General features: G+C 34.5%; 1 protein-coding gene across 3 annotated transcripts in view; it reads right to left on the minus strand.

Annotated features, from left to right (window-relative positions):
* The window catches only part of LOC129235413 (leishmanolysin-like peptidase), a 65,865-nt gene that overhangs the window by 11,194 nt on the left and 36,986 nt on the right, over positions 1 to 17,685 (minus strand). The gene's annotated exons all lie outside the window — the stretch shown is intronic.

A 17,685-nucleotide genomic window follows, 5' to 3' on the forward strand; every position in this document is an offset into this window, starting at 1 on the left:
TGATGTTGTTCCACAAATGGAGGGACCTACAGTTTCAAGCCGACTCCGAACGGCAGATATTTTTATGAGGAGCTTTTTCATGGCAGAAATACACTCGGAGGTTTGCCATTGCCTGCCGAGGGGCGACCACTATTAGAAAAATGTTTTTTTTTTTATTAATTTTGCTTTCACCGAGATTCGAACCAACGATTTCTCTGTGAATCCCGAATGGTAATCACGCACCAACCCATTCGGCTACGGCGGCCGATTTAAAATTAATTAGGCTATAAAAAAGGTCTGGGGTTCCAAAACCCTTGGTTTTTGAACTTTCTCCATATAACGAGAGTTTTGAGCCGCTTCAACATGCACTTTATCAATAAAATTTAATGAGCTATATTATAAAACTGCGTACCCCATTTTTTAATTCTGATTAAAAAGTTTTTAATACTGGTGAAAGTTTGTCAAATTTTTATAAATCTTATACAGAGTTTGAAGCTTTAATTTATATGATATTTATTGTAGAGTGAACTATATTTAAAAAAAAAAATTAATGTCAGTTAAAAAACAAAGGAAAAATAGTCAAAGCTGATGAAAATATTGTGATACTATAGTTTTTTCGCGAGCTGCATCTTGATATTTTACTGTAGTCTTTTTGCATATCTGCCAAGAGACTTACTATTCAAAGTGAAATTAAATTACCAAATAGAAGTGAAAAAAGAGCGTTGTTTAACGGATTAAGTTTCCTGGATTTATTAGTGAATGACTCAAGTAGATACTGGATTAACGCAACAAGGGTATTGTACTTTATAATAGTTTTCATTAAGAAGTAGCGATGAAAATGAAAAAGATATGATACTAATGTTCGCCATAAATGCTGCTGATACTAACAAATGCCACAGCACAGAAAAAAAGGAAAAATAAAAATTTGATTGGTGTTGGAATAATGCAATTCCGCTTTCAGATTAAAAATTGTAACTACTGAAAACATGCCTTCGAATGTACTAATTATTGATGTCGCAAAATTTAAATTTTTATGAGAAATAACAATACAAGTACAACAGATATGGCGGCTAAAAAAATCACGTCCACACAGTTTCTATGGAAATATAAAAATAGGCCGTTTATATGCATTATATAACAATAAATTTTATTATTGTTAGGCTACTGCGCACTGCGACCAAGAGAGATATATTGTACAAGGCCCACGGGGGTGCCGTAAATGTTGAGGCTTTTTAAGGGGGGAGCCTGGTTTATGAGGTCTAAAAATTGCATCTCTTTGCGATTTTTTTTTTAAGGAAAAAATTAATTTAGCACTGCAAAGTTTTTTCTATCTTTTAATGAACATTTAAAAAGTATAAAAAATTTTTGTACTGGTTAAAATAAGTTGAAAAAAATGTTTAACATAGAAATTAGTAGAGCGCTGCAACGCTGGAGTTTCCAACCGTGCGTAATTATTATCTAAAGCAAAAAATTCAAATGGATTTCTAATTATCATGATTTTTTATTCTAGATGAACTAAGAAAACTGAGAGAAAAAATGCCTTTCTATAAAAAAAATTCACTTCAACTTGGTATAAAAATCTTGAAACATTTTTTTTATCTATTTTATTAGTTCCAAATAGAAGAGAATTTAATACTGAAGGGAACAAGCTATGATTCATTTCAAAAGGTTCATTCGTTTTTTTTTCATTCATGTAGGTCAATTCAAAGAAATAAAAATAAAAAGTCGAGAAAAGAAGATAAAGTTTGTACTATAGCTGTCCGGTCACAGCGTAACTACCTAACGCTCGCCTACCTTTGGCTTTGTATCTACGGAAATATTGAGAATTAGGCTCTGTAACTTGGTGTGAATATTCTGAAATATAATAGGAATCGCTTAAAACGAAGAAAAAAAAAATTGATTTTTTTTTACCTTATAAACCAGGCTTCGCCCTTGATAATTTTAGCACCTTCTGGGGTATGTTGTTCCGCAATTTATATGAATGCACGACAGAAGAGTATCGACTTCCAAGGAGAAGATTTTCAGAAACAATAAAGCCATTTTGATTATAATTTCACCGTGTTTTCGTTATTGGGCGCAAAATACAAAATTCAACCCTCGTGAAGGCATATATACAAGGTGAACTCCAAAATAAACAAAACTCGAGCGATATAAATAGTTTTTGATGGTATCATCTTTTTAATAATATCGACATCATCGGCCTTAACAACCGCGCTGTTAGTTCTGCCCTCTCCAAACTGGATAAAGAAGCAAAGCGAATGGGTCTGGTGGTGAACGAGGACAAAACGAAGTACCTCCTGTCATCAAACAAACAGTCGGCGCACTCGCGTATCGGCACCCACGTCACTGTTGACAGTTATGATTTCGAGGTTGTAAAGGACTTCGTATACTTAGGAACCAGCATTAACACCGATAACGATGTCAGCTTTGAAATCCAACGTAGAATCTCTCTTGCCAACAAGTGCTACTTTGGACTAAGTAGGCAACTGAGTAGTAAAGTCCTCTCTCGACGAACAAAACTAACACTCTACAAGACTCTCATCATGCCCGTCCTAACGTATGGCGCAGAAGCGTGGACGATGACAACATCCGATGAAGCGCCGCTGGGAGTGTTTGAGAGAAAGATTCTGCGCAAGATTTTTGGACCTCTGCACAGTGGCAACGGCGAATATCGCAGGCGATGGAACGATGAGCTGTAAGAGCTTTACAACGACATAGACAAAGCGCAGCGAATAAAGATCCAGTTGCTGCGTTGGCTGGGTCATGTCGTCCGAATGGATACAAACGCTCCGGCTCTGAAAGTATTTGATGCGGTACCAGCTGGTGGTAGTAGAGGAAGAGAAAGACCTCCTCTGTTTTGGAAAGATCAGGTGGAGAAGGACTTGGCTTCACTTGGTGTGTCCAATTGGCGCCGGTTAGCACGAGAAAAAAACGACTGGCGCGCTTTGTTAAATTCGGCCAAAATCGCGTAAGCGGTTATCGCGCCAATTAAGAAGAAGAAGAAGTGCCTTGGAAGTTACATCCCTAGCTGACTTCCACTGTAAGCTGGGTGACATTCGGTTCAGTGGAAGCGGAGTTATTGGGTCTAAAGTGTCAGTAGGTTTGTGTCATCGGTAAAGAAATGAGTTTCGAACAAAGAGCTAATATCAAATTTTGTTTTAAAATCGGTAAAACGTTTACCGAAACATTTCAATTGATGAAAGAAGTTTATGGCGATATTTGTCTTCTCGTGGCAGAGTTTATGAGTGTTTTACACGTTTCAGTGATGGTTGTGAGGACATAAATGACAATGAACTTACGGACCGCACAAAATCAGTAATCACCGAAAACTCCATCGAAATTGTTCGAAAATTTATCCAAAATGAATGACATCGAATTATCGCATTTTAACCGATCATTTGGGCTTACGAAAGGTCTGTGCACGTTTCATTCCGCACATGTCAACTGAGGACCAAAAACTGCTCAGAATTCAACATTCGAAAGACCTCATTAAAGAGGCGAGAACTTCCTTCACATCATTGTAACTGGTGATGAAACATGGTGTTTCAAACATGAACCTGAAACTAAGCGTCAAAGTGCCGAATGGAAGGCCCAAGACGAGACACCAGCCAAAAAATCCCGTTTGGAGAAGTCAAAAATCAAGTCAATGCTCATTTGTTTTTACGATTCCAAGGGAATTGTCCACAAGAAGTTCGTGCCAATGGGTCAAACCGTCAATGCAATTTTCCATCTTGGCGTTTTGAAGCGCTTGTTGCATCGCATTCGTCGAATTCGTCCTGAATACCGCGAAGGAGGAAACTGGCGCTTATTGCATGATAATGCACCATCTCTTCGATCCACTCTTGTGACTAATTTTTTCACATTGCCTGATATGGCTCCCTGTGACTTCTACTTATTCGGAAAACTGCATTTGGCCATAAAAGGAAAACGTTTTGCGTCCGCACAGGCCATCTAAAAGGCTTGTATAGACATCCTAAAGGGCATTACTGTTAATGACCTAAAACACTCTTTCGAAAAGCTTTTAGACCGCACAGTGTATCGGACCGGAGACGACTATAAATAAACTCGAAATTATCAGAACAAAGCTCCTGTCGTTTCTATTTTAGCTCAGTCTTGTTTATTTTGGACTTCACCTTGTATATATACTTATATATAATTGGCGCGTACACCTTTTTTGGTTGGTTGGCCGACCTCCTCCTCCTATTTGTGGTGTGCGTCTTGATGTTGTTCCACAAATGGAGGGACCTACAGTTTCAAGCCGACTCCGAAGGGCAAATAATTTTTTTATGAGGAGCTTTTACATGGCAGAAATATAATACATACACTCGGAGGTTTTCCATTGCCTGCCGAGGGGCGACCGTTATTAGAAAAAAATTCTTTCTTCATTTTGGTCTTTCACCGAGATTCGAACCTACGTTCTCAATGAACTCTGAATGGTAGTTACGCACCAACCCATTCGGCTACGGCGGCCGCCGGCTTAGTCCACATTTGAAGCGTAATTTCACCTACAAATTGAGAGATCGTGAAATATGACTGATATGGTTCATTAAAGTTACCCAGCGAAAAACATTTAAAATTTTATAAAAGAAAACTTCTGCAGTGGTTTCTCGTTAAAGTTTCTATTTATCTTTAATGATAGCTGCGAGCTGTTGTCGAAACGGTTTTAATTTTAAGTTTTAATTTCTAAAACCCAGCTAATCGGGTTTCTTTGCAATTTTTTTATTCTACTGGAGCATATTTGTAGAAAAAGAAACGAACAATCGGTCAGCACTCACTAGCCTGATTTTTATGCCGACTGCATAATAATAACTACGCATTCTTTAAAAACTACCTTTGAACCTCAATAATATTAAAACTAGTAATTATCACCAGTTTTTTGCTAAATAAACTACAGATAGAAGTATTTCAAGATTTGTTTCTACGATTCTAAGTCGTGCTCGATCAAGAAAATTTTATTTTTTTTTTCATAAAAAATTTAAATCAAAAACTCGTTTAATCTGCGCTGTGCATTTGTAAACACAACTTATTAAAGCTTTTCTCGTATATTACATTATTTATAAAAGATCACATCATATATTGTATGTGCAACTCATAAATTAAAAGTACATACACACATATATATAATTATATGTACGAGTATATACGAGTATGCATATCTTCTGGGAACTAATTAACAAAGCAACACTTAAAAAATCGTAACTCACGGCTCTGTTACAAATGTTACAATTTTAGACGTAGATGTCATTAGGGGTATTCTCCAAGTCCAGCAAGTCACATGTGGTAAGTAAGGAGGGTCAATGATGTTAGTCTATCTTGAATTTAGCGCAATTTTTTTTCAAGTTGATTGCATCGAGTTGATAATTGGCAGCTGCTGGACATTGACATTTAATCACGAATGCATAGCATGCACACCATGTAGAATAATAAAAATCTCCCATAGGAAGAGTACGGCTTTGCGCAGGCCGTTCGAAACTATCATTATCTCGAGTTGTTCACTTTCTTTTTTTGAATTTGGCATTACTTTCATGTTAATGCACACTTGGGGGCATAAGGGTTTATGATTTTGTTCACGTAACCGAATAATGAGAGGAGATCATTTAGCTATGTCTGTATATCCGTTCGTCCGCCTGTCCAACTGCACGAAACTTCTTCTTGAGTTTAACAAAGCGGCGCCAATCTTGTGCTAACCGAGGTCGGTTGCAAACACCAATTGAAGACAAGTTCTGCTCCACCTGATATTTCCAACGCAGAGGAGGTCTTCCTCTTCCTCTGAAACCACCAGCTGGTACCGCATCGAATATTTTCAGAGCCGGAGCGTTTATATCCATTCGGACGACATGACCCAGCCAACGAAGCAGCTGGATCTTTATGCGCAGCACTATTTGCATGTCGTCCTAAACCTCAAACAGCTCATTGTTCGATCGCCTGCGATACTCGCCGTTGCTAACATACAAAGGTTCAAAAATATTATAAAATACGAATACCCGACAGGAAGGATTGGCAGACCAGAGCCATATCAGATGATAGTGGTCACCATATTTATATTAACGGCTGAAAGATGGACAATGGCACTGGATTGGGAGTGTACTCGACACAATTACCCTTAAATTCCTCGCTTAGACACTTTGTTGGATCCCAGACCGCTCGGAGTGGAGGGAAATGAAAGAGCAGATAAGTGTACAAGAAAAGGCTCTGAGCGTGGCCTTCAGCGAGTGGAGGAGTTATAGAGATAGAGAAGAAATTGAGTCGATACAACAACTCCTCTGTGAATATTCTGCACTTCAAAAAAGCCGTGCCAAATATCTTGGGGATTATTTGTTTGAAGACCTGTAAAATTTGCAAAACGTCTCACTGGAGGGACTAGTTGCTTTCTTTCTTTCTTAAAGATGAGTGTCTTTTCTAAGCAACCTGGCTAACCTAACCTAACCTACTCTTTAGCTATGATAGTTTGGTATTGAAAATGAGCAATCACGCCTACTTGTATTTAATAACACTTAAAAAAACCTGATATCTCTGTTATAAATTAAGTGAAATTATTCAAATTTGGGAAAAAAGGGTCTTTCAAAAGTGACGCCTAGATGTCAGTAGTGAATAATTCCTAAACGGTACCTTTTTTCATTTGTCAAGTAAAAAGATGTATGTATAATCTTACACGTTAGAACAACACGTTAAAATTATTGAAACTTATTATGAAAATGGTCGTTCTTTAAGAACAACTTATCGCAAAATTCGTGATTTTTTTTTTAGGAAATAATCATCCCAATGAGTCGCCAATTCAAAGATTGTTGAAAAAATTTAAAAAACTATTTCTGTCGAGGATAGAAAAAGGACTGGAAGACCAAAAGCAGGATGTTCTGTTGGGATTATTGCTGCTGTAGCGCAAAGTGAACAACCTTCAACTTCGATATCTCGATTTTGAAAAACGATTTCGGAGACTAATTACACAGGCCAACAACCAAAAAACTTTTTCGATAATTTTAACTAATTACTTTGTAATTTGGTGTCCTGATTACGAAAAAAATTATTAAAAAGTTATATCACCCATCAATTTTTCACATTTTACAATTAAGTAAAAATAAAGTTTATGTACCAAAATATATCGGATATATTTCACAGTCCTGCGAGGTACAGTTTCTAAAACGGCTATGGGTGTTTCTTGAAGGTTTTTTTATGCTTGAAAATGCTCCAGCACGTCAGGATTTTTGGCAATTTGAGGTTAAATAGTCAAAAAACGCAGATTTTGGCCATTTTTTTTAATTTTTTTTGAGCAAGGTAAAGTTTTTTTTTTTAATTTTCCACAACGGTATCGAAAAGTACTAGTCTTCAGCTTTAAGGGGGTAGTATGGTTAATTCGGTGTAAAACAAGCATATTTTTCGAAATTTTTTTTGTCGACACAGTTGATTTATTCAAAATTTTAAAATTACTTCATTATAAAGTCATATTTAAAGAATATTGTGTGAAATTTTCATTGATTTTTATGAAGAAGAAATGAGCAGCGAATCTTCGCGGACGTCTCATAAAAAAGTTTTATTGCGGTGTCCCTCAGAACTCATTACTGGATCAACTAAAATCAAAAAACCAAATTGATTTCATCAGCTAATAAAGTTTCGCAGGTAACAACGTCGAATTTTTTTTTTTTTTTTTTTTTTAATTTTTTAAACGCTTTGAAGTCAAAACACCGATTTTTCATAAAAAAAACTTGAAAACTTTGTTGTTTTAAAATATGACAAAATTTAAAAAAAAAAAAACTCGACGTCATTACCTCATGAATAAAGTAAAGAAACAAAAAAACCAAATTTGAAAAGAATCGGTGCAGTAGATATGAATCTACAGTGGACACCGACCGTAAAAAAGGCAAGTGTGAGAAAAACGCGTTTAAAGATTTTCGGCAGCGTGAAATCCGGTTGGAGAGGTAGATACTTAATCCTTTGTGTCTTTGTCAATTTTACTCTAATGCACTTCAAACTTTCACACAATAATCTTAAGATGTTATAGAATAATTAAAAAGAAAAAAAAAAAAAATGAAAAAAAAAAAAAATACCATACTACCCCCTTAAATACTATTTTGAATTCGCCCTTTACAGGGGCGTTAGAGAGTTAGAAAGGTTGAATTTGCATATCTAAAAGTCTCCAATTCAAAATAGAATAACTTTTTTTTATATTAATCGTAAAAATATTTTTAAAAAAGGACCTTAAAGCTAAAGAGTAGTACTTTGCGATGCCGTTGTGGAAAATTAAAAAAAAAACTTTACATTGCTCAAAAAAAATTAAAAAATGGCCAAAATCTGCGTTTTTTGACTATTTAACCTTAAATTGCCAAAAATCCTGACATGCTGGAGCATTTTCAAGGTCATATTCGTTTTCAGCATAAAAAAACCTTCAATAAACACCCATAGCGGTTGTAGAAACTGTAAAAAAGCGAGATTCGCAGGCCTTGTTATCACCTAGAATTACTGGTTTTTAATGGGGATAAATTAACGTAGTCAACTTAGATGAGCTTAGATAGTTTTAACAGGGTGGCACAGCATGTCACTCAACCCATCAAACAATCAATCTTTTAAGCAAGATATTCGATATATTATGTTATCAGCCATGATATCGGTGAAGCCATTGTGAGATAGAACCAGAATCCATACATGGTTTTGGAAAATTGAGTCGACAACTTGTGCTACTGTAGGGCCAACTGTGACACCATCGGCAGCCATATATCAAGGAAGTTCTAATTTTCAAGAGCAATCAATAAAACGGTTTACTCTTTCTTATCAAATAAAACTGATTAAATATTATTTAATGCCGGGTTTCTTATAGCGAATTACATAAACCTTTATATTTCTTTGCTTTAACGAAATTTTCAAATCTCAGAACAGAAAAAATGCACACGCGATGATACAACTTTCCCCAGTTTTTTTTCGTGACTTTCTAGATACTGCATATTATTTACTAAATATTTCATATATTTCTAAACAAAAGTTGAATTGCGATTTAAGTTTTATTTAGGCCACATGTGCAGGAGAATAACTCAAGCATAAATTTTCTCATTCATTGCCTCTAACCAAGCATAGTGAATACCACCATTTGTATTGTGTAAATAAAGCAAAAGCAATTTTTTAAAATTATTCAAAACTAAGTAATGCAGAAACTTACACAAAAACATAAACTTTTATAAAATAATAAAATTATGTAAGATGGCGGTCATAATAATAGTATCGGATAATTTCTTTCTGCCAACGGTAGTTTGCATTATCTATATAAGGCGTTGTGTGTGGGATGAGCTTCAGCTGGAATGTGTGTAGGTCTGTCTGCAATTTCTTTGCCGATTTGTCGCTGACGACGTTTACCCACTTGAGTGATAATTCATCTTGTTAGTGGGATAAATTAATTTATTTTGCATAAATTTCTTTAGGTTGTTGCATTTTTTTTTATTTATTAAAGCAATTAGAAAATTGTTGTAATTTTTAAAAAATTTATTTATTTACGCAATTAGAGAATTATATAGAAAATTAAGCTTTGTCGAGTAAGTTTCTGAGCACCAACACAGAGAGAGAGTAGTTTTTCACATGAGGGCATTCTTGCTCACTTTAAAACTGCGCTAAGGAATTCATTGCATTTCGCAGTATAAAAAAAGGTATACTAAAATGACGAAATGATTGTAAAGGTATTGAAACTTGGTAAATAATACCTTAGCTTTAGTGCACTTGAGATTTTCAATAAGTAGTACAGCTTGCCTGAATGAATCAAGTCGAAATAGGAAATGTCTGAGCTATTTGAACTCGGTCAAGTTGCAAGAGCTTATAGAACCAAAGTAGAAAAAGTTTAAATATAATAAGATATACATATATGCATATCTGTAAAAATAGAGAAACCTACATTTATATGCTGCCGAAGAACTTAAATGATAATACAAAATATAAATATGGTTGGAATGAATTTGTTGTATTATAGTCTGGTAGATAATTTCATGTTATTTAATTTTTGAATATGATATCCCGCATATGTCCGCCGCGGCTATACACTGCATGGTACATTCGATCACTCCAATTTTTGATTACTTTTTCCAAAAAATGTGAATGATGTCAGCCAATGCTTAAATGCGATAATGGCGAAGGACAAATACCAACAATTTGAGAACGACGACGAATTTTCGATATTCGGGGTCTTCTTCAACTTTGCTCTATGAACTTAATTTTTTATTTTTAGAATAGATTGTTTTTGTTTTTAAGTAAATTTTCACAATTCGGAAGCGAACAGATTTATTTATCTTCTTTTTTTTGTTTTTTTTTTTTTTGAAGTAAATTTCCACAAAAACATAGTTATGCCGACACATGGTTATCGGTATCGATAGTTTTCTTGCAGTTAAAAAAACACCCGATATTAAGGAATATCGATCTGCAAAATGGTATACCAGTGCATTTTTCGCATAGGAATTCAAAGATAATTGACAGAAAGCATTGGCGGCAAAAATAAATATAAAAAACAAAAATTTTTCTCTGATTTCTTTGGCCATAAAACAAATCTTGAGTGTAACATCAAGAAACAAAAAAATCGTTTTTAATCCATCCTAATATTTCTCTAAGCTTTTACTTACGGATATTTGGCAGATTTTTGTGGATACTACAAAAAAACCTAGAGATAACTTTTAATAGAAATCTGACTCGGAATAACCAAAAGGGAAAGTCTATGTTGTGCTACGATCATTATGGACTACTCAACACTTTAGCCCGTGGAAAATTCAACTGCTCCTAAAAATCAAAATAATCAGAGGCACATCGCAATTTGGAAGTTAACTGCTGCATTACTTTGTTGCCAATAGGTGCTAATATGTACGTATATCTTTCTTCTTGCCTTTTCTCTTCTCTTCTATTTCTATACTTTCACAACTTCCACATTCTATATATTTTATATAATACCGCGACCCTCTGCGGCTCCAAATGCATTACCTTTATGTGTACTTAAAAAAATAAATAAATAAGTGGCGCGTACACTTCAGTTAGGTGTTTGGCCGAGCTCCTCCTCCTATTTGTGGTGTGCGTCTTGATGTTGTTCCACAAATGGAGGGACCTACAGTTTTAAGCCGACTCCGAACGACAGATATTTTTATGAGGAGTTTTTTCATGGCAGACATACACCGAACCAGCGTTCTCTCTGTGAATTCCGAATGGTAATCACGCACCAACCCATTCGGCTACGGCGGCCGCCTAGTGTACTTACACTATGTTATTATAGACTCTTCGCGCTCTTCTCTTAGACCCACTGCCTTACCAACACATGTAATTTAAGGCAGCTCTCTTCCCACATTGCTGAAATATGTCATTTGTACCAATTGCTTCATCTATTAGCCACTTGCTACGACTTAGTGAAAAGAAGAGGACCTATGTTACATTAGTAAACTAATAATATATACGTTCACATATGCATTAATCACCTATAAATCCACCAAATTAATCTACCCGTTCACATATGGCAGATTACCTGAAAACTCTACAATCAGCTGTCAATACTGCTTTGACAAGTTTTTCTTCATAGAAATTATTTTAGTGGAATATTTCGGTGTTTTTGGTTTCTTTAATTATTATTAATGATATGAAGAAAATACAAGGAGAAGGAATAGTTAATTTAATTGCGCAATTGGCTGCTAATAATAAACAGTTGGAGAAAATCCGTATGCGACGTTTACTGAGGTTGCAAAAAATTACGCATTCGAAATTCGATATTACATTTTATAATAAGTAATAAGAGGACAAAACGTTTTTTTCTGTAAAATGAATCCCTAATTAATAATATTTAACAAAAATTGTATTAGAATTATGTTTTAGAATTTTGATTTAAGCGCGAAAAAGTAGATCATCTACTTATATGTGAACGTATTATAACTTTCGGTTGTGGATTTGATAAACAAATAAAAATAAGTAAAAAAATTGGTTTATTTGCATGTTTAAACATAACAAATTTATAATTTGAGTTTTATTCAATGTTGAAAATGTTGAGTTTTTTTAAGTGAAATATATTCTGTTCTTTTTAACATTAAGAAAAATAGTTGTTTAAATTTTTAATATAAAATATACTGTACCTATTTGAATTCATGTAACTCAAAAATTATGGAGATCGAACTATGAAACTTTCAGGGTATTATTCAAAAATGGCAAAAAACAATGTTTTCCCAAAAAAATTTAATAAAAATAAAAAAAATTTCCAAAACAAAAATTGTATAAAATATATATAAATATTTTAGTAGTTAAAAAGAACCGAACTTTAAAACAACTATACCAAAATTTTAAACATTGAATAAATCACAAAATTATAATTTTTCAGTTTACTTAATATTTTACTCAAGCCTACAAATTAACAAATTTTCATAGAAATTTACGACAATGCTCAACATACTTCAATTACTTGAAATCGCCCACCAACATACATATATTAATATTGACCAAACTACTCCACGGCCGTAGGTTCGAATCTCCTTGCACGAAAATTTTTTTTCTAATAGCGGTCGTCCCACGGCATACAATGGCAAACCCCGAATATATTTCTGCAATGAGAAAGATCCTCATAAAAAAAGCATTTGCCGTTCGGAGTCGGCGTAAAACTGTAGAGTCCTCCACAAATAGGAGGAGGAGCTCGGTCAAGCAGCCAATAAAGGGTGTAAGCGTTAATTAAAAAACAAAAAACTATTCCGTATTTGGAACTAAGAGATATTTACGATATACAAACGCATATTATAATATTAATAGTAAAAATACTTGAACTCCCACTTATATGACCGCAGCTGTATGTAAACTGCTTACAGGTAGAAGCACGTTTATAAGCTAATATCAACTATTGCAAGAATCGATCATTGAAACGTACACGTTTACAGACATTTTTATGCATATCAGCATACGCATTAGGGTTTGCCATATAATGCAAATTATTTTCTCAAACTCTTTTGTAATGGTGTATTTGTAATTTTGCCTTTGAGCGGAAAATAGCATGCAGGTGGCTAAATTAGGGCGGAACTGAACTTAGACTGACATTTTTTACCGCATTTAAAACTGCTGTTACATGGGAGGCAAGTACACTTCCGCTAATTTTGAAAGCATGCTTTTTGAGATCAAGTAGCATATTTCAGTTAAGTTCGGTTGATGAAAGTCATTTTTGATCAATACACATTTACTTAAAAGCGAGCAGTGATACAACCAATCAGCTCTTATGTGAAATTTGAGCAATTTTTTATAATTATTTATTGAATATTCAAATTTTTCGCCTTCTTGAAATATTTATTTTAATGCACGTGAACGTCGTGTCTACGATGAGCAAGTTGGGATGATATAGACTACTGGCTATCAAAGATTTCGGTTCTTAGAGAACTCTCAAGCAATATATGTAGTACACTGTAGGTTAAATATCAGGTTCTGTAATGACACAGAAAACAACGCCAAAATACGTAAACTTATCTTTGGGTCGTAGATTAGGAATCTGTGCTTCGTTTTTCTGATACAGTTCAAGTTTACGTTTCGCTTCATTTTTACTTATGTGTCATTCTAGCATCCCTGTTATCAGCAGCATAAAATAGTGCATGAGCATTTCAATCTAACTTCAGTAATTTTTTTTTTTTTTTTTGACGCGTTCATCAATTTTTCGTTGCTACAAAAATCGGCTTCGCCTACATTAATTACTACTTACAATAAATAAATAAAATAAATACTTAAATTAATTAACACTTACAATAGTTAAAAACAAAATGCCCATATACGAACCGCCCTAATGCACAGCTTAACTATAATCGTAATTATCAAGGGCAACCAGCGCTGGTGCGGCATGTGCAATAAACCTGTTCAACTACGCAAATTGGTAAATTAAGTTTGCAGAAAATTTGCAATTAAATGAAACTTACTCATATTTATACAAATCGTATGTACATATGTTTGTGTAAAGAAATTATGTATAGACGTGCGCAACCGCTATCCGATGCTGCAAATTAGTTGGTTGACGCTACGGGAAACTCAAATCAAGCTCAACTAACGACACCTGAGCATTAAGCATTTTAATACAATTGTAAGTGTACAATAAGGAAATAATTAAATATACTTAAAACGGTTTAGTATGCAGTATACACATACAAGCATCTACACCCCAGCAACAATAATCTAATAGACTTTAAGCAATCTCAATAACGGATCAACTACCAAGTAATACAATTGGCTCGTACGTAGTCAATTGTTTTTCTTCTACCACCTTAGTATGCCGGGTGTATATACCTACCTATAAAACCGGAATTCACAAATAGATGGCGCTACCCTGTAGTAAATGCGGAGGCCATTGTCTTTTAGTAAATCGAATTTAGCATTTGCTGGGGTCGATCGCCACCGCGGTATTACATTGCAGATAGCAAAATACGTGCTAGGCGTATATCCCCCTGTCTACATTATATTTCGTCTGCACTGAGACAGTCCGCTTTTTTTTCTTTCCACTCGAAAAACAGCAGACGAATGGAAGATAAAAAACAAAAAATAACTTTACAAACAGTGGGAAAAAGCATATATGACCATTGCGATTTGTTGCGATTGCAAGCGCATTATATTTTAAAATTTATGTTTTTTGTATTTGTGTTTACTGTATTAAAGAAGAACTCAAAAAAGTTATCGTTTGTTTTATTGTCGCGCGCTGATCTTTGCACAATTTTAAGTTTTTTGCGACCAATGAAGCAGTAACATTATAATTTTGTGGCCAACGTGGGTTCAAGGGTAAGTGTTGTTCTTCTTATTTTTTTTTTTTTTTTTGTAATTTCATAATTTTTTATTAAAATCATAAACATTGTATTATTTTATCTTTTATGGCCCAACAGTAAGCATAGCGAATCAAAAAAAATATTATTTATTAATATAATTAATGTAATATTAATATATTAATATTTAGTTTAAAGAAGTTCCATACGTAATGACTTTTCAAAAACATTCTAAGAAAAATTTAATATTTTGTGGTGTGATATCATCAGCTTTACAAATATGTTAATGCAATTACATATTTTTTTTTATAGTACAGCCAAAAGAAAAGCGTTACTAAAAGTATTTTTATAAAAAAATAAAGAAAAATACATTTAATTTAAATATATATAATTTAATCACGTTTATCTTTTCTTCTTCTTCATTGTTAATTGTTAATAGTCACTGTCCTCTTGTATGTATTTTGATATTTCCGAAGAGACTGCCACGGACGAAATGTAATGCAGAGGTGACTATTGTCGCCCTCCATGTAATTTGCTATATCCATTGTAATACTGCGGCGGCGGCAATGACATACTGCCTAAAGCATGGAAAATTAAATTAGTCCATCAAAAGCTTTGCGAGTAGATTGTGCTGGGGCTACTCATGTATACCAAGTAGTCGACGATTCATCGGTCCCTGGTAGTGGAGCTTAGCTACTTACGCTACGTTTCTAATTACCTCCTATGCTTAAATACTATTTCTAAAATTCTAACGGTAAACTTATTACAAATTCAAATGTATCATCTTCATACTGGCGATAAAAAATTATCACCGCACTGTGTCGCCACCGATTCTAACGGTACTTACTTTCGGCAATACGTGATAAGGCGAGTATCAGAAGTGTAGCTCAGTATTTGCAGATTCAACGATGATAGATTTACATGGTGACACGTTTTTTAGAGGTGTAAAGAATAACAAATTTAACAGACCGTTACTCGGCTCTGAGCGAATTTGACAGAATCAGCTGATGAGCTGACGTCACTTGGGATGTGATTACAAAAATAAATTAGATTGTGTTAGTGATATAAGAAAAAGTCAGCCCATGGCACTTCGTTGCCGTCTGAACAACGACTGATTGGACGTGTGGGTAAATACATGTGAATTAATCGTGTCGAATTCAGCTGCCATTCACCTCATAATTATCTTTATCACCATAGTTAAAGAGCAAACCTTGTATGCCTATCATCATTGCGTTAGCAGAACGGCCCGAATTTGTATTCGGCCAAGGACTGTCCTTCCGGCAGCACCTCGTATTTAATAAAAATAACATTTTCTATTCATATTTCACATTTTATTATGCACATCCAACCCTACTACTTACATACATGAAAGTATGATATAAACGTCGACAATGACAACTGTTGCCAATGTAGTAGTTGTTCTATTACTAAAGAATACGACATGTTTACTTTTTTTTGTAACGAATCCAAAAAATGTATTCTTCGACTACAAATAGATTCTTTATTGTAAATTTTTATTCTAAAGGCACCCAGACACGGTCAAATGAGTCTTCAATGTTTTGCAAATATTTTTATCTGTTTAGTAAAATTTCATGTACTCTTGTCTCTTCAAATACTCATTTCTCGCTGAAGTTTGTATTAGTAAATTCCCTGAATGCGCGGTCTATCGTTAAATCAAATTATAAACGAAGTGCAGCGAGCAACATAATAACAAATCAACAAATACAGAAATCATAGAGCATACGCACATGTTTCATCTATGCTTTATCTACATACTATGTATGTCCGCTTATTTCATACACACAAACAGCAATAACCAAGCTCCTTTTTTTTTTTAAATTTTAATAGTAATAGGGAGTAATTCGAAAATTTGATTAATGCAGATTGATAGTAAATATTTCAAAGTTTTATAGCAAAAAAAAATGTTTTCAATTGAATCGTTTGAAAACAAATCTTATGACTTTTTAACAATATTTTACTTATAAAGACTCCTATAAGTTTATGCAAATCGATCAAAAAGTTCCCGGAGCTAGGGGATGCTGTACGTCAACTGATTTGAATTCTATTTTTTTTTTTTTTTTTTTTTGCTAAGTTGCCACATCCCTGATTTCCTACCAAAGCTTTACCGCCATTGCTTGACATTTGAAAAAGTACCGCCGGCTTGAGTAAAGCTACTTCGGATTTAAATTTGGATTGGGATTGGATTTAAATAGGCAACAACGAGTTTGTATTAAATTTTGTGTTAAAAATGGATTTAATAGTGCGAAAACCTTAGAAATGTTGGGAAACTGTTTCTGTAATGATACTCTAATGCAAACAGCCATTTATGGGTGGCATGAACGCTTCAGAAGAGACCGCGAGTCCATCGAGGATAACGAACGCAGTGGCAGACCGTCGAACTGACCGAAAACTGATGAAAACATCAATAAAGTGAAAGAAAAGTTGATAAATAGCCGCTAATTAACCATCAGCCCATCATAGAGCTGGAAGAGGACTTGAACATTGCTTATGGATTCGTTCAGGACATTGTAGTTAATGATTTGGGTTTGCGCCGTGTTGCTGCAAAGTTGGTCCCAAGAGAACTGAATTTCATGCTAAAAATATATCGCCAAATACATGATTTCCAAGGCTGAATCCGACCCAATATTCTCCAGACGCATCATTAATGGAGACGAGACGTGGATTTGTAGTACGAAAACACGTCGCTTTCAGTCCAACAAAAAAGCGTCGCTCACGGTTTTTATAGATTTCACGGTTACAACGGAAACTTTGCCAGAAAGTGAGACAGCTAATAAGGATTATTATTTGAGCGTTACAAGACGATTACGTGAATCACTTCGCTAATAAATAAAGGATTTATTAGAAAACAACTCGTGGATTTTGCACGATCGAATTCACCAAATATGGCTCTCTGCGGTTTTTTTCTGTTTGATCGAGTCAAAAAGCCATAAGGGGCAACGCGTTTTAACGAAAGGAAGTAATGGAAAACTCAAAGACGGCT

Source organism: Anastrepha obliqua, chromosome 1 (genome assembly GCF_027943255.1).
Source record: "Anastrepha obliqua isolate idAnaObli1 chromosome 1, idAnaObli1_1.0, whole genome shotgun sequence".
Lineage (NCBI taxonomy): Eukaryota > Metazoa > Arthropoda > Insecta > Diptera > Tephritidae > Anastrepha > Anastrepha obliqua.